This window comes from Macaca mulatta, chromosome 7, assembly GCF_049350105.2.
Source record: "Macaca mulatta isolate MMU2019108-1 chromosome 7, T2T-MMU8v2.0, whole genome shotgun sequence".
NCBI lineage: Eukaryota > Metazoa > Chordata > Mammalia > Primates > Cercopithecidae > Macaca > Macaca mulatta.
In genome coordinates this window covers 34,714,608-34,740,339 of record NC_133412.1, presented here as the reverse complement: position 1 = coordinate 34,740,339, position 25,732 = coordinate 34,714,608, and the positions used below count along the sequence as shown (strand labels likewise).

Below are 25,732 nucleotides of genomic sequence, written 5' to 3'. Positions count from 1 at the left end.
ACAACATTTCTCAGCTGGCCACTGGTGTCTTAAGCAAATGTGGATTTCCTTCCCAATCAAAGTGTAAACACTGAATTAATTAATGAATTTAGGGACAGCTGTTCTCCACTTGCAGGCACTGGGCCACGTTTACAATCCTAATGCACACCACAGACACGCTTGCGCCGTCGGGGACTAAGCCTAACCAAAGGCTTACATAATTTGGCAGTAAATGCTGATCAATTGCCAGGATGCAACATTGTGGCACTTGGCAAATAAAAGTGGTGTTTTGGAGTGGAAATAATACTTTATGAAAAGACTGCTAAATGATGATAATTGCTTTAGTTAGCGAGATCAATGAGTGTGTTTGTAAGAACAAAGGGCTTACTTAGCTCCTGGAAGAACTATGAACATATGCCAGATAGAAACATTTCCTCTCTCTGGGCCATCACATGTTATCAGCTGAGCATGGAGATTAGTCACGTAATGCTGGTCCACACATCCCCACCCCACCACTCTAATTCTCAGTGGCACCTCCAGGACCTGCATGCATATTCACCAGCCATTCCAGGGGCCCTGTGGCTACTGAGGAAATGCAGCCAGGCAATCTGAAATCTTCACCTTTATGCTGTGGCTGGCCCTTGCCTCCAAGGACAAGAGTCCCCATCAGCCAAGCCAGGCTGGCCCAAGCAATCGGCATAGTATCTAGCATGGGGCACAGATACTAGGTATGTTTGCTTTGAACAAGTAATTCTATTTTACCACACAAATCACATAAAAGAGCATCTAACACAGTGGGTAGGGAGCTGATGAGTCTCAGTGCAGTCTTGAGCTTAATTCTAGGAAATAAGAATTGATCCACCAACCAAAAAGTAATTTCCCCTGAGTGGGATCCTGTGACTGCCTCATTTAGAGAGAAGATACTGCCAGTCTGATGATAAACATGAGTTAAAACCTCTAAACCTGGGTTGTCCAATCTTTTGGCTTCCCTGGGCCACGGTGGAAGAACAATTGTTTGGGCCACACATAAAATGCACTAACACTAATGACAGCTGATGAGGTTTAAAAATAAAATAAAATCACAAAAAAAAATCTTTAAGATTTTTTTAAGATGTTTTAATAATGTTTACGAATTTGCTTTGGGTGCATTCAAAGCCATCCTGGGCCACAGGCAGCCCACGGGCCGGGGCTTGGACAAGCTTGCTAAACAGTGGATAACACATTTACTCCTAAAGGATTTGTCTGTGGAACTAGTGGGAAGACAGAATTTTGTATGGGGATATTCATATTAGAACCTCAACTAGATGAAATTGAAAGATCAGGGTATAGAAAGCCAAGACTGGCTAAACACATATGAGTTTCAATGTATTCCCTAACACGACAGAAAGAGGCAGTCTTACCTAAACTGAGCTTTTACATTTTCTCTCTACGTGTTTTGTAGTGCAAATGTAGGAAACTGACCAAACTCTTCAGATTTCAAAGGAAGTATCCTTGTATACAGTCAAACCTTCAGAACTCCCTGGGAAAACAATTTCAAAAATAAACTTGAAGTTTGGAAATGAAAGCAGAGTTGCTGTCTGTTTTACACAGTTCAGGATGGTTTGAATCTTTTTAAATGAACCCGACAACTACAACTTTTCTATTTGGGAGGAAAAAATAAACTTTTAATATTGAGTGCTACAACTACCCCCTAAACCCACCTTGTACAAAAAGGAAGATGACAAAAAAGAAAAGCCTGTAAAAAGGCTCCTTTTACTAGGGTTGGAGACCTAGGAGAATCAAACAGGAGTTTGAAAATCTGGAGTTGGCCGGGCGCACTGGCTCACGCCTGTAATCCCAGCACTTTGGGAGGCTGAGGCAGGCAGATCACCTGAGGTCAGGAGTTTGAGACCAGCCTGGCCAACATAGCAAAATCCCATCTCTACTAAAAATATAAAAAACTAGCCGGCCATGGTGGTGGGCACCTATAGTCCCAGCTACTTGGGAGGCTAAGGCAGGAAGAATCACTTGAACCCTGGGGGTGAAGCTTGCAGTGAGCCGAGATCATACCATTGCACTCCAGCCTGGGCAACAGAGTGAGACTCTATCTCAAAAAAAAAAAAAAAATCTGGAGTCACTGGGACTCAACTCATCTGATCCACGCAGCCTGGCCCTGGGAGCATGGGCACCAAGTGGCTGTCCCCCAAGAAGCCCCCACTTCCCCCTGAAAGTCTACCCCCCTCGTTTCCCTATGGATGGGTCCCACTTCTCTTGCCCACTTCTCTTAACTGATTAGCACATATATCACCACTTAATTTATGGTGTTCATATGTTACCAACTTTTACTGTTTTTTAATTTTTATTAGTTTAATAAATCCAACGGTTCGTATTTTATATTCTTCATGGTTACTGAAAAAAATACAGAATTCATGTCCCAAAAAAAGTGTTAGATAAGTCATTCATCCTTTACACCTCTTGAGCCTTAAAATGATTTCTGAAAGTTTCTCCCACCAGTGCAGAGCTAAGCTACGGAAGTTTATGGTTCTGAAGACAAGTAATGGCACCTGACTCCAAGATGCAGAAGCAGGAAATATTTCTGACATGTGGCTCAAGTCCAGTATTGGCTCTGGACAAGTTCTTTAATTTCTCTGTTTTCCTGTCTCTAAAGTCAGACTGTCGGTGATGACTTCATAAAGTAATTAGGAAAATCACATATTGTATGCTAAATGAAATGACGGGGGTCAGCCAGGCAGTGGCTTATGCTGGTCACCCCAGCACTTTGGGAGGCTGAGGCAGGTGGAACACTTGAGCCCAGGAATTTGAGACCAGCCTGGGCAACACAGGGAGACCCCATCTCTACGAAAAATATAAAAATTAGCTGAGTGTGGTGGTACACGCCCGTAGTCCCAGCTACTCCAGAGGCTGAGATACGAAGATCAGCTGAGCCCAGAGAGGTCAAGGCTGCGGGGAGCCATGATCACGCCACTGCACTCCAGCCTGGGTGACAGACTAAGAGACCCTGTCTCAAAAAATAATAATAACAGGAATCTGAGACAGAATTCAGTGTAGCATTTATGGACACAAGAAAGCTGGCTTTGTTCATAAAATGTTTTTAAACACTTATGAGGAAAAGACTGAAAACCCCACTAATTCACCAACCAGCATTAACCACCAATATCCTGAAATAATTTATTAACTAATTAAGAAGCCAGAGGGCTGAGAATCTAAAGTACAATGCTATGTCCATAGTGGAGATATAATAAATAAATGTTGGGTGAATAAATGAACATCTTCATACTGCCATATACATAGAAAACCTCTCAGAGATAATAGATCCACGCTGTTTGTGCTATAGTTTCTTCTACGAAGCCTAGGTCCAAATTATATCAATAAAGGGTTATTATCATTTTCTCTCTAAGCGCAAATCTGGCTTCAGAATCCTCCTCAACGCTGCACCCTGCAGTCACTACCAATTGGTTGGTGCCATCCAAATGCACTTGCCATCCCTGACATATGGTACCTACTAAATCTACACTGAAACCAAAATGTCCAAGAAATAAATTTACCCCCCCACCGCCCAGTCAAATGGAGTCTTCTTAGATTTCTCATTGTTGTCATTGGTAATTGTGTAGTCAACTCAACACTGAAAAGCTACTCAAACTCAGGGCCTACCTTATGCTCAGGTTCACACGGTTGGCATTAATACCATTAGACCAGGCTACCAAGAGGAAGGGAATATTTTTGCAAGTACTCAACAAAAGAGGCTTCTGTTCTTACACTGTGCAGCCACACTGGTGGTTGTGGTTGTTGTTGTTGTTGCTGCTCACCTACTGGAAGCAGCTTCTGCCTCTTCCTTGGCATTCCAGCACAGACCAGCACCACACAGCTCAGCACAGGCACTCCAGCCGTGGCTTCTCTGGTAGATTAGTTTTGTCCCAGCAACCACATTTTAAGCTTTTTCTACTGATTCTGAGTCAGACACACACATCATCCCTCCACAAGGCCAGCCGCGGTGCTTTCTTTGTAGCCTCTTGTCTGATGAGATCCTCACAGCACCTGTTTTCTTCACTGTAGAGATGTGAAACTCTGGCAGGTAATTTCCTCTGAGGCCTTACACCTGGGCCAGGGGCAGCACCAAGATTTAGACCCAGACTTTGTCTCCAAGACCCGCACTCTTTCTTGAGCAGAGACCACATTTTTACTTTTCTGCCTCCCACAGTTTGTATTCAGTTATGCTGACATGGTCACTGGAGGACTGTGGACCACAGCGTGTCACTACGTCCCGCAGCACCGGTGTGCCAGCAAGACAAGCTCTTATCTGTCAGAGCTCAGTGGAAGTGTCACTCCTTGGCCAGACCTTCCTCCTTGCCACATTTCTGGCATCCAGAACAGTGTTTCACATATAAATGAATGAATGAATGATCTAATAAATCATGCTCAATGCACACAGCTCTCTGAACTTTGTTTTAAAATGTGAACAATGTAAAAGAAAAAAAAAGTCAAGGTTTTCCATAACACATACCCATCCTTCAGGCATCTCCAGCCCGAATATTTAGAACTGTCTAAAACATGAGAACCAGATCCTCAGCCTCACGGGGGCTTTCCTTCCCACCTCCAGCCTCCACGTCACAAGGTAGGTATGTTCCAAAAGTAGAAATTAGGCCCTGGGGTTATCAAGCATCTCTTAAGGGAGGCATGGGGCGTGTGGAATTCCAACAATGCCAGCTCTAACAAGCCTGGATCCCGGAACATCCTCACAGACGTGTGCAAAGTGAATTCCAAAGCTCAGTGTTCTCCCTTGGAATATGTTGTACTTTCAGCAAAGTATCTCTCTCTTCTCCGTCACTCAAAACAACAGATCCAATCAGGGAAAATTAGCAAAAGGGGTCCTCATCAGTGAAAGGGGTGAGCGAATGTGCATCATGAGCAAATTTAGCGAAATGATTGCAAATCCAGAGCCACCGGGGAAGCGTCCATGCCATGCAGCCTTCCCAGCTCCCTGAGGGTCATCAATTCACAAACCAACCCTGTTTCATAAATGCATGAGCCAGTTGTTGCACGGGTCCCAAAGAGACTATGCTATAAATGACAGGCACCTGTATTTGTCCACAGAAACCTACTCCATATTGTATAGTGTGGCTATTAAAAACATAGAAGATAACACTGCGTAGGCACCCAAAATATTTAAAAATAAAATCAAAATAAACCTTCTGAAATATTTTTAGAAACCTAGCAGCTTGCTACTTGTATAAATTCAGGTTCTCTGCTGTTGTTCAAGACAGCTATTACCCGCCAAGGTGATGACACCAGGGTCCTCATGCCCCAGTAAGATCGTCCTCTCCAGAATTCTCTCAGATGGGCTGCAGGGGAAGGGGGACTACCTAAACCCAGAAGTCACCCCAAACACGCTGTGCCTTGCTCTCACCAGCCCCTCAGGTACCTGAAGAATGGCCATTCGTTTAGACATTGTGAGCGGTGCTGTGGCCCTTAGCTCCCTCTATCCTTCCTAAAGCACCTTCACCCCATTCCAGCCTTCATCTTCTGCCCCAGGCTCCCTGGCATCACAGATCTATGTAGATGAGTCTGTTAGCCTCAAATTCTATGTGGAAATGAACTGGGTAGAAACAAACACATACACTCAAAGGAAATGTGTGAAAGAGAAGGGCCATTCATGTGTCCTTTCAAAGCATGAATGTGTCTCCTGGCCAACAGCTGTGTCTCATCCCTGTAATCCCAACACTTTGGGAGGCCGAGGCAGGCAGATCACTTTAACCCAGGAGTTCCAGATCAGCCTGGGCAACGTGGCAACCTTGACTCTACAAAAAATACAAAAAAAATAGCCAAGCATGGAGACAGGTGCCTGCAGTCCCAGCTATTCAGGAGGCTGAGGTGGGAGGATCACTTGAGCCTCAAAGGTTGAGGCTGCAGTGAGCCATGACTGCACTACTATACTTCAGCCTGGGCAACAGAGAGAGAACCTGTCTTAAAAAAAAAAAAAAAAAAAAAAAAAAAGAATGTGGCCTGGTGTGGTGGCTCTTGCCTGTAATCCCAACATTTTGGAATGCCTAGGCAGGCAGGTCACTTGAGGTCAGGAGTTGGAGACCAGCCTGTTCAACATGGTGAAACCCTGTCTCTACTAAAAATAGAAAAATTAGCCAGCCATGATGGTGTGTACCTGTAATCCCAGCTACTCAGGAGGTTGAGGCGGGAGAATCCCTTGAACCTGGGAGGCAGAGGTTGCAGTGAGCCGAGATTGCACCACTGCACTCCAGCTTGAGCAACAGAGAGAGACCCTCTTTCAAAAAAAAAAAAAAAAAAAAGAATGTGTCTTCTTCTTCGTGGCCCCATTTCTTAAGTGCAGAATACCTTCCTCTCTGATCCGCAGGAGCCAAAGGAAAGGAGGAGGGCCTGGGGCACAAGCTAGAATTGGGGGGGTCCCTGCCTACATACCTTCCTAAGCCAGGCCCTAGAATTAGTGAGTAAAAGCATCTACTCCATTATTTTTATATTTAAATATTTTATGATATATAGATGTCTCCAGCAAGGAAGTTTCACAATTTACATTTTTCAATTACCAGAAATTAGATCGGTAATCCAAAATTGAAGTTTTAATTATATAAACAAAAAAAAGCATATTTTAGCCTTTTAGGGTTTGTCAGTACAACTTTTGTATTCATATGAATGTGGAATTTTTTTATTTTTTATTTTTTTGAGACAGACTCTTGCTCTGTCACCCAGGCTGGAGTGCAGCGGCACAGCCTCAGCTCATTGCAATCTCCATCTCCCAGGTTCAAGCACTTCTCCCACCTCAGCCTCCCAAGCAGCTGGGACTACAGGCACATGCCACCAGGCCTGGCTAATTTTTGTATTTTTAGTAGAGATGGTTTCACCATGTTGGCCAGACTGATCTCGAACTCCTGACCTCAAATGATCTGCCCACCTCGGCCTCCCAAAGTGCTGAGATTACAAGGCATGAGCCACTGCACCTGGCCTGAATGTAGATGTTTTAAAATGTCACTCTTTTGAAAGCATGCTAAAACTTAATAGCCCACTCAGGGTCTTTTTATTTTTTATATTTTTATTTTTGAGACAGGGTACTGCTCCATCACCCAGGTGGGAATGCAGTGGTGAGATCATAGCTCACGGCAACCTCGAACTCCTGGGCTCAAGGGATCCTCCTGCCTCAGCCTCCCAAGTAGCTGGAACTATAGGCACGAGCCACCACGCCCAGCCTATTATTCTTATTTTGTTAAAAATAGCTTTTTACAAGCAGTTTTGGAATTTAAAACTTTTTCCTTTCCCCGTCCTCAGCCACACCTTCAGTCTTGCTTAGTTCCTATTTTAGTCTTTCACAAGCTTGTATAATGTACAGATGCCTTTAAAGAAAAAACAATTCTCAATGATTCTTAGTGTTTACTTAATGTTTCTCATAAAATGTACAAATATAAAACTATTATAGTTCTCGTATTACCATCAATACCAAAACATCTGCATATTAAATACAAATGCAATTACAAAGCCAATATAATTCAAATTCACAACATTAATATGCAGGGTGATAATTTTGCTGAAACTGCATCACCTTATATGGTGTGAACAGGGACTTCAATAGAGAAAGTCATGATTTCATTGCACAGATGTTACCTACCTTGTACAATGAGATGCCTCAATTTTCTACCACCTTTTTTTAATTCAAACAACTATGAAACCTTCATTTCCCTAGTCTGCCATAAAACTGTTGGGTCTTCATGGGGTGTAAAGGCATCGTTTATGTGTTCTGTCCATCTTGGTTCTTTCCACTAGTTCATGATACTTACAATAATGTAACCTGATACCCAAACCATTAAAAACACAGACACTGGAATGGCGTGGTAGTATCAGTGGTCATCAGCTCATCTGGGACATGCTGATACTAATGCTTTATGTAATTACTAACAAGTTCTTACCAAGAGCTTATTACTATGCTAGGCATCCTTCTACAGCAGTTAAATGGGGAGACAAGGTCCTTTTTCCCACAGAACCCACACTCTGGTAGGCAGAGTGAGGATGAATAAGAATTAGCATGGTAAGAAAATGAACCGGGATGGGTGACAGCGAGGCGATGGTGGTGGAGTGAAGGTCCATTCTAGATATAGTTAAGGAAGCCTTCGCCGGGAAGGGAACACTTGCTCTGAAAGAGAAGATGAGATCTAAGCCGTGTGAGTGCCAGGTAGAGAGAAAAGCAAGTTTAGAGCTCAGGAGGGAGAAACGTGCTAGGCAAATCGGAGAATCAGTGGGAAGGCAGACTTGGCCAGAGCCCGGTGGGAGATGTGGAGGGCATAGCAGCTAAGGGCAGGGGAGTGCGCAGGAGCCAAATCCACAGGGTGTTGTGGGCCTGCATACAACTCTGGGTTTTGACCCAAGTGGGGCAAGAAGTCACCAATAAGATTCGAGGTGTTATTTAAAGCCGGGGGACTGGAGGAGCTCAGCTAGGAAGTCAGGTAGATGGAGAAGCGAGGATGGAGCTCCAGCGCCGAGCTGCGGTGGCTCTGTGGCCCCACCGCAACAGCATCGCCTGGGAGCACGTGAGAAACGCAGAATCGTGGACTCCACCGCAGACCCACTGAATCATCACCTGCTTTTCCCACATTCAGAATGAGGATCTACGCTCTAGCACGCCAACAGTAAGAAGAAGGGGAAAAGAGGAGAAGCAGACACAGACAACTGAGAAGGAGCGACCCGGGGATGGGAGGAAATCTGGACAGCCTGGCATCCCAGAAGCCCAGAGAAGCTGGGGCTGCAAGAAGGAAGGAGGGGTCAAGCAAGCCAAAGGCTACCATTAAGCAGGCAAAGACTGGAACATCACTGCACAAGGCGGGATGCAGATGGAAGGTGACCTTAGCAAGAACTTTGAGGCCAGAGTGGAAGGCATGGAAGCTCGACCAGAATGGGCTAACAAAAGAATGGAGGAAAAACAACTCAACTCTTTCAAAGGATGTTAATCATGCAGAAATTAACATTTAAAAAAAGGCTGTCTTAGAAAACAGATGCCCACCCCACACTCTTCCCCTTTGCCCCAGTATGAATTCTGCTATATTTGCTTCCTCTCTCCAGGGATGTGTTTACAGTCATGGGGGTTGGGGGTGCAAATGAAAAGATATAACCTGGTATTTATGCTCAAATATTTCTGAGCAGGACCGTTACCTAATTTTACGGACTATTACTTCTTTCCTTCCTCTGGCTGTTGCCTGTTGTCCTGAGTTGCAGCTGAGCCCCTGAGGGTGTGACAAGATCAGCGGAAGAGGTATGGTCTGTGTTTAACAAAAACCAGTTGCAGAAGCATGTGGAAATACCTCCTTATCCTGGGAATGCCAACAAAAACATTGATAAGAGAATCCAAACCAGATAAAAAGAGTCACTTCTTTTCCCTCTCCTCTATAGCCATTCATGCCTACCTTTTACCCCCAAACTACTACAGGTGGAGGGAACGTACATAGAATCACATTCTCAAGGCAAAAAGGCTTTTGGGGGCCATCTAACACACCCCTGCCTTCCCTTAAATGAGTCACTTTCAAACTTCCTAGTTCCAAATTTGTAGGCCCAAACCTCTGCTCTGGGATCTATTTCCATGTCCATCACCACTGGGTCCCTAACACTGGGAGTTAGGATTTTAAACTCCAATATGAATTTTGTGAGGACACATTCAGCCCATAGCAAATGGGAACAAAAGCAAGGGGATGGGAAAATAGTACAATAGCATCCTCCAGCAGCATGAAGCCACCACACATTCAGTACATAGAAAATGAATTGTTCACAAGCTTTTTCTAACTTAGTTCCCTAATGGCTGAGTCTTTATCTTCCTGCTTTTCTTATACCAGTAATGCAACAATAGCAACTCCAGTTTATTTTCTTCCACCTAAAGCCAATACTGACACTAGGTCCCTCACCTTCGCCTTACTATCTCACAACATACAACCAGGGAGCAATTTTTAGTTTGCAATAATAATAATAATGTAATTAACTCTTGAACACTCCTACTATGTACCAAGTACTCATCTAAGTACTTTTACATTAAACATTAACCTACTCTGCACTATGCTGTCCAAAGCCATCCTCCAGACATTAACTCAGTGTTGAACATTAACAAATGCACTTCCATTTGGGTGGTTAACTGATGACCACAGAGCAAACTGCAAAAAGAGAATAGTATTTAAATGTCTTCGTTTACTCCTAGGGGCTCAGTTTATGAAGGTTCTTGTATTAAAAACCAAAGTGCAATTTATTTTCCTGGGTAGATCTCTCCCATGGGAACCTTCTTTGAGTCACACCATTGGAAGTCATGGGGTGAAGCCCTGGACACATCTACCCTGTTCTCTGACTTCCTGAGGGTGGCAGGAAGCAGACATTCCTACCAGAACAGTGCCAGATTGTGAAATGAAACAGGCAATAAAAGAAAAAAAAATCACTGCAAGGAAGGGAGAAAAAAACTGAAGAGGAAAAAGGAAGAAACATAAAAGGGAGACAATGAAAAATTACCCTCTGGCAGGGTTTAAGGGTTTTTTTGTTTTTGTTTTTTAATCACTCATCTATAGATGATAGGGCCCCACATGGACTTCATTTGGTCACCTAGGCTGGTTACAGCTCCAGTGACTTCTCTGCTTGTAAAATGTGAGCAGACAGGTGTAGGCAGAAGACATGATGAATCAATCTAAAGAAGCCAAGAATATTGAATAATGAAAGGGGAGACATTAAAACCCCACAATCAGCATCCTAGAGAAAAACCTGCCTCCAGAAAGCCTTTCACTTAGGCCTCGGAACAATCACTCACATCCATATCCATGATCTCAGGCAGAACCCTGCTGCCGTCCTCGTCTACACAGGAGCACACGATGCCTGACAGCTCCACATACTGAAGAGCAGGGACAGGACCCAGATCCGAGGCCACGCAAGTCACCACTCTCTACTTCCTTCTCAGGGTGCTTTCTGCTGTAAAAGTGGGCTCTCCTGCTCTAAAGCAGGCTCAGAATATTTAGGGAAAGGGGCCATTTTTTCCTTCAGATAGGTGATTATATTCTTTCCACTGAGAAACATTCTCCCGATCCTAATGCTTGTTTTAGCCAAAAGTATCTTGCCAGACCCTTAACCGGGAGCTCTTACATCTCAATGCACCACCAAGAACATTACCTGGATGGATGTCCTAAGCCCAAGTGTGTTGGAGGAAAGAGGGGTCCTTTTGGTGTTTAAGGGTAGAAAGGGAATTAGGAAATTTGGTTTAAGAGCCTCTTGACAGCACAAGGATGCCTATACTCTTTCTATATATAATGGTGTATTAGTCAGCTTGGGCTGCTATGACAAAATATCACAGACCGAGTGGCTTAAACAACAGAAATATATTTCTCACAGTTCTTGAGGTAAGAAGTCCAAGACCAAGGTACCAGCCAATTCAGTTCCTGGTGAGGGCTCTCTTCTTGGCTTGCAGACAGCTGTCTTCTTGCTATGTTCTCACATGGCCTTTCCTTGGTGAGAGCACACAGATTCTCTCTCTCACTCTTTCTCTTCTTATAAAGCCAATAATCTCATTATAAGGGCCTCATCTTCATGACCTAATCTAACCCGAATTACCTCCCAAAGATCCCATCTTCAAATACCAAAGCACTGGGAGTTAGGATTTTAACCTCCAATATGAATTTTGTGAGGACACATTCAGCCCATAGCAAATGGATGGGAATAAAAGCAAGGGAATGGGAAAATAGTACAATAGCATCATCCAGCGGCATGAAGCCACCATACATTCAGTACATAGAAAATGAATTGTTCACAAGCTTTTTCTAACTTAGTTCCCTAATGGCTGAGTCTTTATCTTCCTGCTCATTTATCTCTTTTCAAGAGCTGTCAGACTAAAAAGAATGTAACTGCATTAAAAATTATATGAAACAACTTCACTCAAGGGGGTGATAGAAAAATGTGCTGACTGAAATAACTCCAGAAATGAGTGGAATCTGTAAGACCAAAGGCAAAGGTACTATACATAAGTATTTCACTGTAGTTGATAAAGTTGTTTCCCATAGAGGAAAGCATTAACGATTCCAAAACCACTATATGTGTATACTGGAATTGAACAATTAAGTAAATAGATGCCAGGTGGTGGGAACCTGCTTACTGCTGGAGAAGTTATAGACATGCAGGGGGAGGAGGTTAGAATGACCCATGTGGTAATTGATTCAAGTGGAGACATCAGTATGAACTCATGTTTCATCTGATATGTAGATGGTTACATACAGGAATGTGTATAAATATGTCTATATACACAGGCTAGTGTACACATCTATGTTTTCTTGCTCTCTCAGCTGAGAGCACCTAGAAGCAACAGTACTCCAGTATCAATGAGTACTTAGCACCCAAATCTTAGTCTCTAATACCAATAAGTTCTGCAATAAAAGGTAGCAGGGTTCTTTGAATAAATGGCTTATTATTCTAAGACTAGGGCAGGAAATATACAAGATGAGCCTGGAGTATCCTACAGTGCCAGAAATTAAACAAGTACTTAAAAAAGGAACCAAAATTATCCACAATGATTAAGGTACACAGGACTCAACTAAAAGATCTCCCAATGGCCCAAAAAATAAAGTAGTATTGGATAACTCAAAGTATAAAATAAATATCCATGAATCCACATTTATGACTAAATAAATACATAAATGGGGAAGAGCAGACAACTCGCCCATGCAGAATTCCAAATAATTTATTTAGATAACCTGTCCCAGAGGACAGGGAACATAACTCCTTACTTCTTATGTGTGGGCTGCACATAGTGACTTCCTCCCAGAAGCTACAGCATAGAAAGAGGGGGAAAAGAATAATTTCACAGTGGAGAAACCTGGCAGACACTAACTGAGCCAGGCACAAGCTTTATCAAGATCAATATCAGTAGTGACAAGTCATGTTGGTATGTCCTTTGATGAGAAGGGCACTTTATCTCTGTGGTCTTCTTCCCAATGCCCCTAATCCCAGCCTAATCATGAGAAAAACATCAAATTCCAATCCTAGCAAATACCCAACCAATACCCTTCAAAACCATCAAGGTCATCAAAAACAAGGAACGTCTCAAACCATCACAGTCAAGACATGACAACTAAATGTAATATCCTGGATAGGATCAGCGAACAGAAAAAGGACATTAAATAAAACTAAGAAAATCAGGATAAAGTGTGGACTCTAGCTAATAATAACTTATCAAAAATGTTTCATTAATTATGGCAAACCAAATGTTTGAGATTGATAATAGGGGAAATTGGGTGTAGTTTCTGTACGATCTTTGCAATTTCCTTATCAATCTAAAGCTATTCTAAAATTAAAGGGTTTTTTTTTTAAAGCAATGCCAAGAAAAGGGAGGCACCAGGCAGTGAAACCCACTGATGTACTCAGTGTGGTCACTCCAGTGCTGCACACCCAACTCCTGACTCACCCGCCACCTCTGGCATGTCGGGCGGCCAGCGCAGAGAAACTCACATCATTCAATAGGTCATTGGGCACACACGCTGGTCAGGTCTCAGAACACTGCTCTCAGATTATGCCTCTGCCAGGAAGAACAGGGCAAACATCTCCCTGGGCCAGTGAACACAGAGCATCACCTCACAGGTACATAAAGAGAAGCCCAGCAAGTCTCCAAGCTCAAGGGACTAGACAAGGTAGGGTGTGAATATGAGCTATGTGGTGATAATTTATGAGCTGTGGACAGTTTCCCACAAGCCAAAGAGTAGAACTAGAGGACTAAAAAACCGCAAACTGCCATCTTATGGAAGGAAGAAGGAGCAAGCCGGGAGCTGGGCAACCATGGTAGACTGACCCTCCCCAGAAAACATGCTTCTCCAAGACAGACATGATAATTGGAGGAAAAACAGAAGAACTGATGTTAGTCACAGAGCAGAACGGGAGAAACCAAATAGGAGGGAAAAAAAGAGAAAGGGATTGAGAGCAAGAAATGAGTACCAAAAAATGAGATATGAGACGGAGGCAATTATAGAGAACAAGATATTCATTACACTTGTTTAGCCATAGGAAGCCACAGTGGCAGGAAACACGGACTGGGGTGTTATTGTGGCTGAAAATAAGGGGTAGCCAAGTTAAAACACTCTTAATAAGCACCACCTGAGAACCCAGCAGCCCTGACCCACAGGCAAGAAGGCTCCTCTCCTCCCCAGCAATGCCTCTTCCCAGCTTCTCCTCTCTTGTAAATGCTTCCTCCTTAACCAGCCACCTGGGTGTCTCTGATGGTGTCCCCAACATCTCAGACAACTTGGACTGCTGCTTCTACTACCAACCGCCAAAGGCTCAAGCCACCTCCGCCCCGTTCGTATGTAAAGCCAGTGCTGTCAAAGCTCTGTACCCCTTAGCTGAAGACAGTGTCTGCCACCCAGTGACAAAGAACCAATCCAGAGACCCACCCAGTACCCAGGAAACACCTCCCTAGACCCTTTCCCATCACCCCTCCTTCACAGCAGCTGTATTTTCACATTTCGATGATTTTTGTTTTAATTAATATTTGTCTCCATCATCTATCTGTAAGATCCACGAGAACAGGGGCTATATTGGCTTTTGCTCACCTTTATCCCCCCGTATATCTGGCATAATGCAATTGTTTATGAATTAAATGAATAAATGAATGAGAGAGACTCCTTTTCCCCAGCAATCTGGAATCCCCAGAAGGAAAAAAAAAAAAAAAAAAAAAAAAAAAAGCAGCACTATTTCAATTCTGAGTGACTAATGTAGAGTTTGACATTGGAGTCAGTTTACCCATAGAAATGGCAGTATAGGCTGGGTGCAGTGACTAATGCCTATAATCCCAGCATTTTAGGAGGCCAAGACAGGTGGATCACCTGAGGCCAAGAGTTCAAGACCAGCCTGGCCAAGATAGGAAACCTCATCTCTACTAAAAATACAAAAGTGAGCTGGTGTGGTGGCGCACACCTGTAATCCCAGCTACTCAGGAGGCTGAGGCATGAGAATTGCTTGAATCCAGGAGATGGAGGCTGCAGTGAGCTGAGATCCCACCACTGCACTCCAGCCTAGGTAAGAACAAAAAAGAAGAAAGAAAAAAGAGGAGAGGAGAGGAGGGGAAGGGAGGGGAGGGGAGGGAGAAAGGGCAGTATAAACAATGATTAGGTATTTGGTGCTATTAAACAAACTAGGTATGTAATGGTGCAGTAATAAATAATACTGAGCATTCATTGTGCATTTACCAAGTGCTAAGTACTATGTTAAGCACCTTATATGCACTATTCAGCAACCCTGCCAGGTAAGTATTAATTATCACCATTTTGCAGGTGAAGCAACTGAGGCTCAGTGGTTAAATCACTTGCCCAAGGTCACCAGATAGAGCAGAACCAGAAGTCATCAGGGCCTGTCTGAGTCCAAAGACCACTCTCTTCATGACACCAGAGTTCAGCTATACCACAGCTACTATTGTAGCTGAACTCTGGAATAGATGTTGGTTGGGGGCCTGGAACCTAACCACCATTTATGACACTGAATCCTCAGGAAGATGCATCCTAACTCCAAACAATCAATTAATTGCAAAATAAGCTTTTAGAACTCATTGGTTTGTAGGTTGGGGACCACTTGCTGAGGATCATGAAGAGAAAGGAGGCTGAGGATGTGGTTTCCAGGTAACCAACCCTCCAGCATTGACTGAGCATCTGTGTGTGAACCCCAGCAGTAGAGACAAGCTCCCAGGACACTGTGATACCAAGTGCCTTCTGAGAGCAGCGTGCCAGTCTGTAGGCTTTCCTGGAGTATAGAAGCAAGATGGCTGCAGGCAGCTGTAGGCCCAGACACCAAGAAGGCTATCTTAACAGCAGGGATAGAGGGGTCATGAGAGGATGCTGGCTTAAGTAGAAGGAAGAGCAGGATGCAAAGGTCTAGCCAGCGCTCTTAGAGGAAAATGAGAGTGTTCCTGATGACTTTGAAGAGGTGGTGAGTTGGGGTTCCAACAGCACTGGGAACAGAAACATCTTCTGCCTAAACAAGCAGTGAGAGCAAGTTACCATCCCGTAACTCTGAACCAAAAAAAGAGAATAGTCGGTTTCCAACCCCACATGTAAACAGCTTAGAAGTTGTTACTCTCATCCTTACAATTAAAAAAGAAAAAAAGCTGAGCAAATCGAAGAGGGGGTGGCTGCTTCAAGGGGCTAACACAGGGACTAAAAGAGATCAGGAATGTGGAAGTACCTTTTCAATTGCAGTACACTCAAGAACTAGAAGGCATCAAATCCATATTTCTGTGGGTTTTTTCAATCTAATCTCTGATATGTGAGGACTACAGAGACAACAGTAGCTCAGTCTCAGAGAGCAGGTGCACTCACAACACAGAGGCTCCAGAGCGGGGATCCCACAGCCGGCGAAGGGACACTCAGGGAAGCAGCCACCATCACTAATCCCACTGGATGTTCCCTGGGAGAAAATCAGGAGAGACTAACTTTGTTCCGTTTTCTGGCAGGGCTACTACAGAAGGAGCCCAAAGAACCGTGATCATGCAGCTGGATTTCTGAAAGGCATCATCAGCTTTCCCTTGGGGGCTTTGGTTCCACGGACATTTACCAAGAGCACGCTCTACACTGGGCCCGTGCCAGGCACTGAGGGAGACAAGACTGATGGAGAATGCATGAAGGCAGGAACAACCCCACCTCCAAATGGGGCTCAGAGATAGCTGGAGAACTCATTACTGCAAGAGGGTGGGTAGGGCCGGGCGCGGTGGCTCAAGCCTGTAATCCCAGCACTTTGGGAGGCCGAGACGGGCGGATCACAAGGTCAGGAGATCGAGACCATCCTCGCTAACACGGTGAAACCCCATCTCTACTAAAAAATGCAAAAAAACTAGCCGGGCGGGTTGGCGGGCGCCTGTAGTCCCAGCTACTCGGGAGGCTGAGGTAGGAGAATGGCGTAAACCTGGGAGGCGGAGCTTGCAGTGAGCTGAGATCCGGCCACTGCACCCCAGCCTGGGTGACAGAGCAAGACTCCGTCTCAAAAAAAAAAAAAAAAAAAAAAAGAGGGTGGGTAGAATCTGGAAGGCCTTAAGGGAAGGAATCTTTTAGCAATTTAGTGGCTTAAAATGATACAAATAATCAAGAGGCAACAGGGCTGCATTCCTGATTTTAGGGAGACTCTGTCTCCTTGCTTCTTCCTGCTTCTAGAGGCCACCTGCATTTCTCAGCTCTTGGTCCCTTCCTCCATCTTCAACGCCAGCAGCGTAGCATCTTCTCTGGCTTTGCTTCTGTTATCACATCTCCTTCTTGGATTCCAACTCTCCTGCCTCCCTCTCTCCCATATAAGGACTCTTGTGATTATCCTAAATAATCCAGGATTATCTCCCCAGCTCAAGGTCCTTAAATTAAGCATATCCTTTTTGCTGTGCAAGATGGCATCATCACGGGTTCCAGGATTAGGATGTGGGCATCTTTGGAGATACACTGTTCTGCCTATCATGTAGATGGAAGAGTCAGCCTCCAGGAAAGAAAGAAAAAGGACTTAAATGTTCAGATGGAAGCTGGGATGAGATAAGGAGATGTATTTGTTTTCAGCTTTCCCAGTTCTAACTTCCCAAGGCTGCTGCCTCCTGCCATGGGTTCCATAAGACACCATTCATCTGCTCTGTCAAACGCCCCAGAAGATTCTTCACTGTGCCTTTACCCAAAACCTCACAACCACTTAATGGTGGAATGGGATTTATGCCCATTCTCTCTCACCCCCAAAGCCTGTGTCCTTAACCACTAGAACTTCGGAAACATAGACAATGCAATATATGAGAGTTTAGGAATCAAACAGATGAGTAGGCTGGAATCATGGATCAAGTCTAACAAAAATGAGGTTTAATAAGGAGAATCTAAAGCCCCTAACCCTAACCTGGGCCTAAGAAACCAATCATTTGATTGTAGGGTGGATGAGACGTGAAAGCAAATCTTGGTTTTGGTGGGTTGTTTTTGTTGGTTTGTTGTTTGTTGTTGTTGTTGTTGTTGTTTTGGTTTTAAAAAGGTGTGAGATGATTGGCAAATACCACGGTGACCTCTGGAAACAACACATCTAGTTTCAACAGGGCAGGGCAGTTAACCACACTGCAGACTCCCCTTGAGCCCAGAACAACTCCACGCAGCTGTCTCAGAAGCCTGTCTCTTCACCTAAGTACTGTTCCTCACCGCACTCACCCCTAAGCTTATCTTTGGTGCGATTATCTTGATTTTCTCTGTATACATAAAGGGATGACTGTTACTGAGTAAATATGAGACGGGATCCTCGACTCTCGGATTTGCAAGAAACCTGCCCTTATTGCCGGGCTGACATTAGATTCCCTTTTCAAATCTGCCTGTGATGGACGGCCAGTCCCGTTTGCCTTCCTCAGAGCCTCCGAGGAACATGCAGGGAGCCCGAAGGATGAAGGGGCCACCGGCCCAGCAGCCCCCTTAGCAAAGGGAACCAGCTGGTGCTGCTGTCAGCTCCCTGCCCAGCTGACATAGGCAGCCCCCTCTGCTTGAGGCTGATCAGCAAGAGTCTGGTTTACAAAAAACAGCAGCCAGATTATATTACATCCAGATCACTTTAGTAAACCTTCTCTTCACATAGTGCCTTCAAGTCACTTGAGGCTTTTTTAAGACTTTCCGTTTCTGTTAGAATATTACAAATGACTTCATGAGATCCACAGCCCCAGGTACTACAACACACCTCATGTGACTGCAAATGGGACACTGGAGGCATCTCCTTGAAAGAGCCACAGAAAGTTCCCTGTAAAACTGATGCCAACACTCGGGGGTGAAAAGGCCAAGCAGGTGCCCTGTGGCGGCCAAGCAGGCCCGATGGTAGAGAACCCCCACAAAAATCTACCCAAGTAATATGGTGGTCAAAAAGGTCACGAGGGATCAGAAAGTGTTTGATCTACTTTTTATCACTGAATGAGGGTATGGGAAGAAACCTAGTTAGCTATGCGTATCCTCTAAGTAAAATTTCTGTTAATTTTTTAAAAGAAAAGAGAGAAAAGAAAGAGTGGCCAGGAAAGAGTGGTTTCCACACTGAGGTGCTGGCCGGTGTACGTACGGTGGCTTGTGCCTGTAATCCCAACACTTTGGGAGGCCGAGGCAGATGGATCGCCCGAGCCCAAGAGTTTCAGACTAGCCTGGGCAACCCCTGGGGGCAACCCCTGGGCAAAACCCCATCTCTACAAAAAATACAAACATTAGCCAGGGATGGTGTTGCACACCTTGTAGTCTCATCTACTCAGGAGGCTGAGCTGGGAGGTTGGCTTGAGCTCAGGAGGTCATGGCTGCAGTGAGCCATGATTGACCATGCCACTGCACTCCAGCCCAGGCCACAGAGCGAGACACTGTCTCAAAAAAGAAAAGAAAAGAAAAGAAAAGAAAGAGAGAAAGAGAAAAAGAAGGCGGCCAGGTGTAGTGGCTCACGCCCTAATCCGAGCACTTTGGGAGGCCAAGGTAGGCAGATCACAGGGCCAGGAGTTCAAGACCAGCCTGGTCAACATGGTGAAACCCCATCTCTACGAAAACTACAAAAATTAGCTGGGCGTGGTGGCACACACCTGTAATCCCAGCTACTCAGGAGGCTGCAGCAGGAGAATCGCTTGAACCTGGGGAGGCGGAGGTTGCAGTGAGCCAAGATCTCACCACTGCACTCCAGCCTGGGCGACAGAGTGAGATTCCATCTCAAAAAGAAAAAAAGAAAAAGAAACTGGGATACTAAGAGATGGCACTGGGTACAGAAGGAGGGGAGCAGAGCTGGAAGCACAATCAACTCTCATCACACATGAATACCAGAATGGTTGTCATGTGAAAAGGAGATTAAACTTGCTCTGTATGACTTCAAAGGTTAGAACAACGAACACAGAGTAGAGGTGCCAGGGACACAAACTCCACTTCAATCAAAAGGGGGAAATTAGCTTTCTCACAGAGATGCGTCAAGATAAACCAGGCTGTTTCAGGAGACAATGAGTTCCCCATGAGTTGGAGGAAGGCAAACAGGGCCTGGCTATCCATTCACAGGCAGGTTTGAGAAAGGAGTCCCGCATCAGCCAGGTTCCTGGGAAATGTGAGAATCAAAGATGCCATCTCCTATTTACTCAGTCAACAATTATCCCTTAACAGATACAGACAACATCAAGATAATCACACCAAAGAGGCCAGAAGGGAGCACAGTGAGGAACAGCATGTAAGAGAAAAGAGGACGCAGAGCCACCACAGAACAAAGGATTTTCTCCAGATCTTATCCATGTTTTATCTGTACAGAAAAGGTCTTGAGGATAAAAGGTTCCCTGTGGAGTGAAGCTGCCTCCGCCTGCAGCTAGGATGAGGGTGGTTCGGGCCACCCACTAACATCCACAGCCTATGAAACTCCAGCCTGGACCAGAAATAAATGAGAATCTCAGGAGTGACTTTCAGGCACATCACCAACACCCATCTGATGCCAATACAAACTCTCCAAACTGTCATCAGCTGGTTGCCCTCTTGGCAGAGGAAGGAAGTCAACCCAAACCTGTCCCAAAAGGAAACCTGGGAATGTCACACAACAGGAGGCTCTGAACGTTAGCAGGGCTTTGAATGCTAGATAATCGACAGCCAACACAGAAAATATGAGCGCTGATGGAATTTTCCAAGAAGTATTTGATGCTCTTGTTTAAAATAAGTAACCTTCCAGGACCAGGAAAGGGGTGGAAGACAGCACCAAGGCTCTCAGCGAAGTTTTGTAAAATATTAAGAAGCTCTATACAGCAGCTGAGCCAAAGGCCAATGGAATTCTCCACGTCAAAAGAGAATGAAAAAAAAAAAACTAGTGAGATCTGGTCCAGGTATGGTGGCTCACGCCTGTAATCCCAGCACTTTGGGAGGCCGAGGTGGGTGGATCACCTGAAGTCAAGAGTTCGAGACCAGCCTGGCCAAAATGGTGAAACCCCATCTCTACTAAAAATACAAAAAACTAGCCTGGTGTGCGGGCAGGTGCCTGTAATCCCAGATACTTGGGAGGCTGAAGCATGAGAATTGCTTGAACCCAGTAGGTGGAGGTTGCAGTGAGCTGAGACTGTGCCATTGCACTCCAGCCTGGGTGACACAGCAAGGCGAAGAAGAGGAAGAAAGAAGAAAGAAGAAAGAAGAAGGAAGAAGAAGGAAGAAGGAAGAAGGAAGAAGGAGGAGGAGGAGAAGGAGAAGGAGAAGGAGAAGAAGGAGAAGAAGAAGGAGGAAGAAGAAGAAGGAGGAGGAGAAAGAGGAGGAGGAGAAGAAGAAGGAGGAGAAGAAAGAAGGGGGGGAGAAGGAGGAGCAGGAAAAGAAGGAGGAGGAGGAGGGGGAGGAGGGGGAGGAGGAGGAGGGGGAGGAGGAGGGGGAGGAGGAGGAGGGGAAGGGGGAGGAGGAGGAGGGGGAGGAGGAGGAGGGGGAGGAGGAGGAGGGGGAGGAAGAGGAGGGGGAGGAGGAGGAGGGGGAGGAGGAGGAGGGGGAGGAAGAGGAGGGGGAGGAGGAGGAGGGGGAGGAGGAGGAGGGGGGGGGGAGGAGGAGGGGGAGGAGGAGGAGGGGGAGGAGGAGGAGGAGGAGGGGGAGGAGGAGAAGGGGGAGGAGGAGGTGTAGGAGAAGGAGGAGGCAGAGGAGGGGGAGGAGGAGGAGGAGGAGGAGAAGGAGGAGAAGAAGGAGGAGGAGGAGGAGAAGAGGAGGAGGAGGAGGAGAAGAGGAGGAGGAGGAGGGGGAGGAGGAGGAGAAGAAGAAGAATAAGAGAAGGAGGAGGAAGAAGAAGGAGAAGAAAACTAGTGGGATCTGGACAGTGCATGGCACAAATATCAGAAGAGCTAAACTGCAAGTTCCCTTAGGACAAGGACAACCAGATCTGGTTTTGACTCCCCAGAGAGAGCACGGCTGGTATACGAGAGAACGTCCAAGTGAACAAATATCAAGCCAGCAGTGAATCCAAGAAAGGTGGAACAGGAAGGTTCTAGACAGCTGTGATGATTCCGGAGAAAATAAGCTCATATTCTAAAAAGGAAAACTCTGAGACTGGCTCATGTCAGGGAAGTCTCTGTGTCTATGGATGGAGTCCAACATATAACACTCTTTAGTCATATTCGGATATTAAGAAAACATGGCCAATATCACCATCCAACATGGTATAAATGTAATAAATTTTAGTAAGATCCTTCAAAAGTTCTTTCTTAAAAAATGTGGTCTTTGTGGTACAGGAACAATTATGTTCTCTAAGCTGTTACAGATTATCTTCAGATTCTTGTATGAAAACACCAACACCACATATTTATCATCTTGTTTTCAAGCAAATCGGACTTTTCTCCGATTTGTCACTGAATCTGACAAGATACAAACGTGATGGACTTCAGTCTCTTATTAAGGATTGCATTTTATTTTTCAGCAAGAGAGAAAAGAAGCTAAAGCAACACAAATCCATCTTGATTAATAGAAGATTTGAAGGGCACTCCCTATAAGCCATGAGAGAATGAAGAGGTAGAAGTTCAGCATTTTGAAAAACCAGTGTAGCCGATAATATAGCCTCAGATATTGTAGACCGAATTTATTTGTTCTTTCTCTCAATTGTTGTTACTGGACCTCTTCATACTCACTCCTTCCTCCCCACTCCACACGCGTACACATGTTGGGACCACACAGACAGTCAAAATGCCTGCCTAGAGAGAGGTGGTGATGGGAAGGCTTCCAGAACACTCTACCATCTGCTGACATAGCCAGCGACATGGATTAGAAGAGGGGAGAGAAGATGGCAGTCAGCCCTAGGGATCAAGCCTCATTTAGGTCAGAAGGCCAAGGGTAGGAAATAAAGCCCAACAGTGGTATAAAACATCCTCCATATCAACTAAGGAACTAGGGTTTACTGAGGAGCTATCATGAGTCAGGTACTGTTTTGTGCACTTTGCCTAGGTTCACATTTAATCTTCTTAATGACATGTAAAATGAGAAAACTGAAGGACAAGGACTTTAAGTAATTTGATTGTGAAGCTGACAGCTGACAGACCTGGGATCCTGACGAAGTCTGTCTCACTCCACAGTCCTCTCTTGCCTCCTTTCCTAGACCAGGCTACCTCCAGCCTGGTCCTCACGCTGCAAATGATCCCCTCAACTAAGACAGGATTCCACTTCCTCGAAGTGGTGAGTTCTCACTGGTCAGGACCCCAAACCATCTCGGTTGAAGTACCTTCTGGGCTAACGGCTTGTGCCTTTAATCTTCCAGAATGGAAGGATCGTTGCCATCTGTCAGGCTCGCAAAGGGCGAGGTCCTCACACTAGGCATCAGATGAAGACGCTCTGCAGAGAAATTCCTGTTCATCATTCCCTTCCCGCTTGACTTTTCAAACCAAGCAGCAGTTTCATTGGACTTAATTCTCTATTTTTTGCTTGTAAGAACTCCTCTCTGGTTAGACTCAACTTAGAACTTCTACTCTTGTTTTAGCAGCTTCCAAATGTCTAAAAGTCCTAACAGTCCCAGGCCCACTTGACTCTTCCTAAGAGCTCCTGACATACATGGTACATGGAATCACAGTCAACTCCATGCCCTCTGAGGACCTGCAAGCATCCTACCTTCTCCCTCTGCCTTTCACACCACATCAGTTAGTGAATGCTTCCTGTTGATCCTGCCTCCTGAAACCTCTCAGCCATACTTCTCCACCCCATACCACAGCCCTAATTACAGCGATATGCATATCTCAACTGGATTACAGCCTTGGCTTTCTAAGTTGACCCTCAGCCTTCAGGCTTGTTTTCCTCTGACCCATTCTCCCCATGGCCACTGTGATCTTTTCAAATTTGTACTTCAGCCTAAAAAGTACTCAGTGGTTTCTTTCTTTTTTTGCTTTCAGGATAAAAACACAAGCTCCTCAGCATGGAATTCAAGACCAGGCCCCGGACGTGTCCAGCCCATGTGCCTCCCCTGTGCATGCTCTGCACCTACTCACACGTCTCCAAATGCACAGAGCCCCTCTGCTTCCTGAGCTTGCCAGCCCACTTTCCTCAGGCCTTACCTTGCTGACTCTCCCCTGGACTAGATTTCAGACCTTTTGTTCCCTCAGCACACATGCGCGTGCACACACACACACACACACACACACACACACACCCCTAGTGCTGGCCTCAGCCCAACCAAACACCAAGATTGTCCCTTAACTTATCAACTTGCACACGGCAGATGGCGAGCTCCTGGAAGGCTGAGTGCACCCTTAATCTCCGCGATGGTTAGTTCCTAATGTCCTCAATGAATGCACACATGCCTGAGGGTAGGAAATCAAAAGGTTTTGTGTGTGTGTGTGTGTGTGTGTGTGTGTGTGTGTGTGAGAGAGAGAGAGAGAGAGAGAGAGAGAGAGAGTGTGTCTCACTGTTTCGCCCAGGCTGGAGTGCAGTGGCACCATCTTGGCTCACTGCAACCTCCACCTCCCAAGTTCAAGCAATTCTCCTGCCTCAGCGTCCCAAGTAGCTGGGATTACAGGCACGCACCACCACACCCAGCTAATTTTTTTGTATTTTTAGTAGAGACAAGGTTTCACCACGTTGGCCAGGCTGGTCATTAACTCCTGACCTCAAGTGATCCATCCACCTGCCTCAGCCTCCCAAAGTGGTGGGATTACAGGCGTGAGCCACTGGGTCTGGCCTAAAGGCAATTTCAAGAGCATACCTCTTTATAAAGAGGGTGTCTATGAACCCCTGCACTGATTGATGGAAAAAAAAAAAACACTAATGAACTTGGTGCATGTGCAAGCCTGTAGTCCCAGCTACTCGGGAGGCCAAGGTGGGAAGACTGCTTGAGGCCAGGAGTTTAAGACCAGCCTGGGCAACACAGGGAGACCTCATCTCTAAAAAAAACTAAACTAAAATTAAATTAAATTATGTTATCCCAGAAAAGTGCACTAATATCCAGAGGTTTGGCTCTAGGAAAACTGTCCAAACTTTGCTTTGGGGCTTAAAAGTCACATTCTTGAATAATTGATTCTTTGATTCCAAAAGGCTTACCTGGGCAGTGCACATTTGTTTAAAGATTCATCTCTGAGTGAGGCATTCAAGATAAGGATGTCTACCAAAGGAAGTGACTTCTGTGTACGAATGTGTGTGTTCATCATCCTTGAGGTCTGGAGCCCCTGAGAAACCTAACTATGTTTTCCTGTTACCCAAATAAACACAACGGTGTGCTCTGCTTTCAGCTGTTTATGGGAAATGGCTTCGTGGGATAGACGATTTTCTTCCTAAGCATCCTACTTTACGCAAGATTTCAGCAGGACACAGATATTTAGTCAGGTCACTTAACTCCTAACTTCCACTGCACCCTCTCACCTCCACATATTTTGCAATTACCAAAGAGAGTAATTTTTTCTGCTGGGCATGGCTGAGGTGGGTGGTTCACCTGAGGTCAGGAGTTTGAGACCAGCCTGGCCAACATGGTGAAACCTCGTCTCTACTAAAAATACAAAGATTAGCTGGGCGTGGTGTGGGCGCCTGTAATCCCAGCTACTGAGGAGGTGTGATCTCAAGGCAGGAGAATCACTTGAACCCAAAAGGTGGAGGTTGTAGCGAGCCAAGATCATGCCACTACACTCCAGCCTGGGCAACACGAGTGAAACTCTATCTCAAAAAAAAAAAAAAAAAAATTTTTAGAGTAATTTTTTCTAATACTTTCAGATATGGAACAAATTGTCAAGCCCCACCACCCTGCCTTTTTTCTGAGACAGGGTCTCACTGTGTCGCCCAGGCTGAAGTAGTATGGTGGCACAATCACAGTTCACTGCAGCCTCAATTTCCCAAGGTCAAGTGAC

At 45.3% G+C, this 25,732-nt stretch overlaps 2 protein-coding genes across 12 annotated transcripts in view; both read right to left on the bottom strand.

Moving 5' to 3' along the window:
- The window catches only part of MYZAP (myocardial zonula adherens protein), a 338,107-nt gene that overhangs the window by 250,899 nt on the left and 61,476 nt on the right, over positions 1-25,732 (bottom strand). The gene's annotated exons all lie outside the window — the stretch shown is intronic.
- CGNL1 (cingulin like 1) overlaps positions 1-25,732 on the bottom strand; it is a 175,425-nt gene that overhangs the window by 115,940 nt on the left and 33,753 nt on the right. For 2 of the 11 annotated variants that reach the window (XM_077939471.1, XM_077939476.1), the window contains exon 1: positions 1,380-1,494. The exons of the other annotated variants lie outside the window; for them this stretch is intronic. The gene's annotated coding sequence lies outside the window, so the exon portion shown is untranslated. Of the gene's footprint in view, positions 1-1,379; positions 1,495-25,732 lie in introns of those variants that run through there. 11 annotated transcript variants of the gene reach the window in all.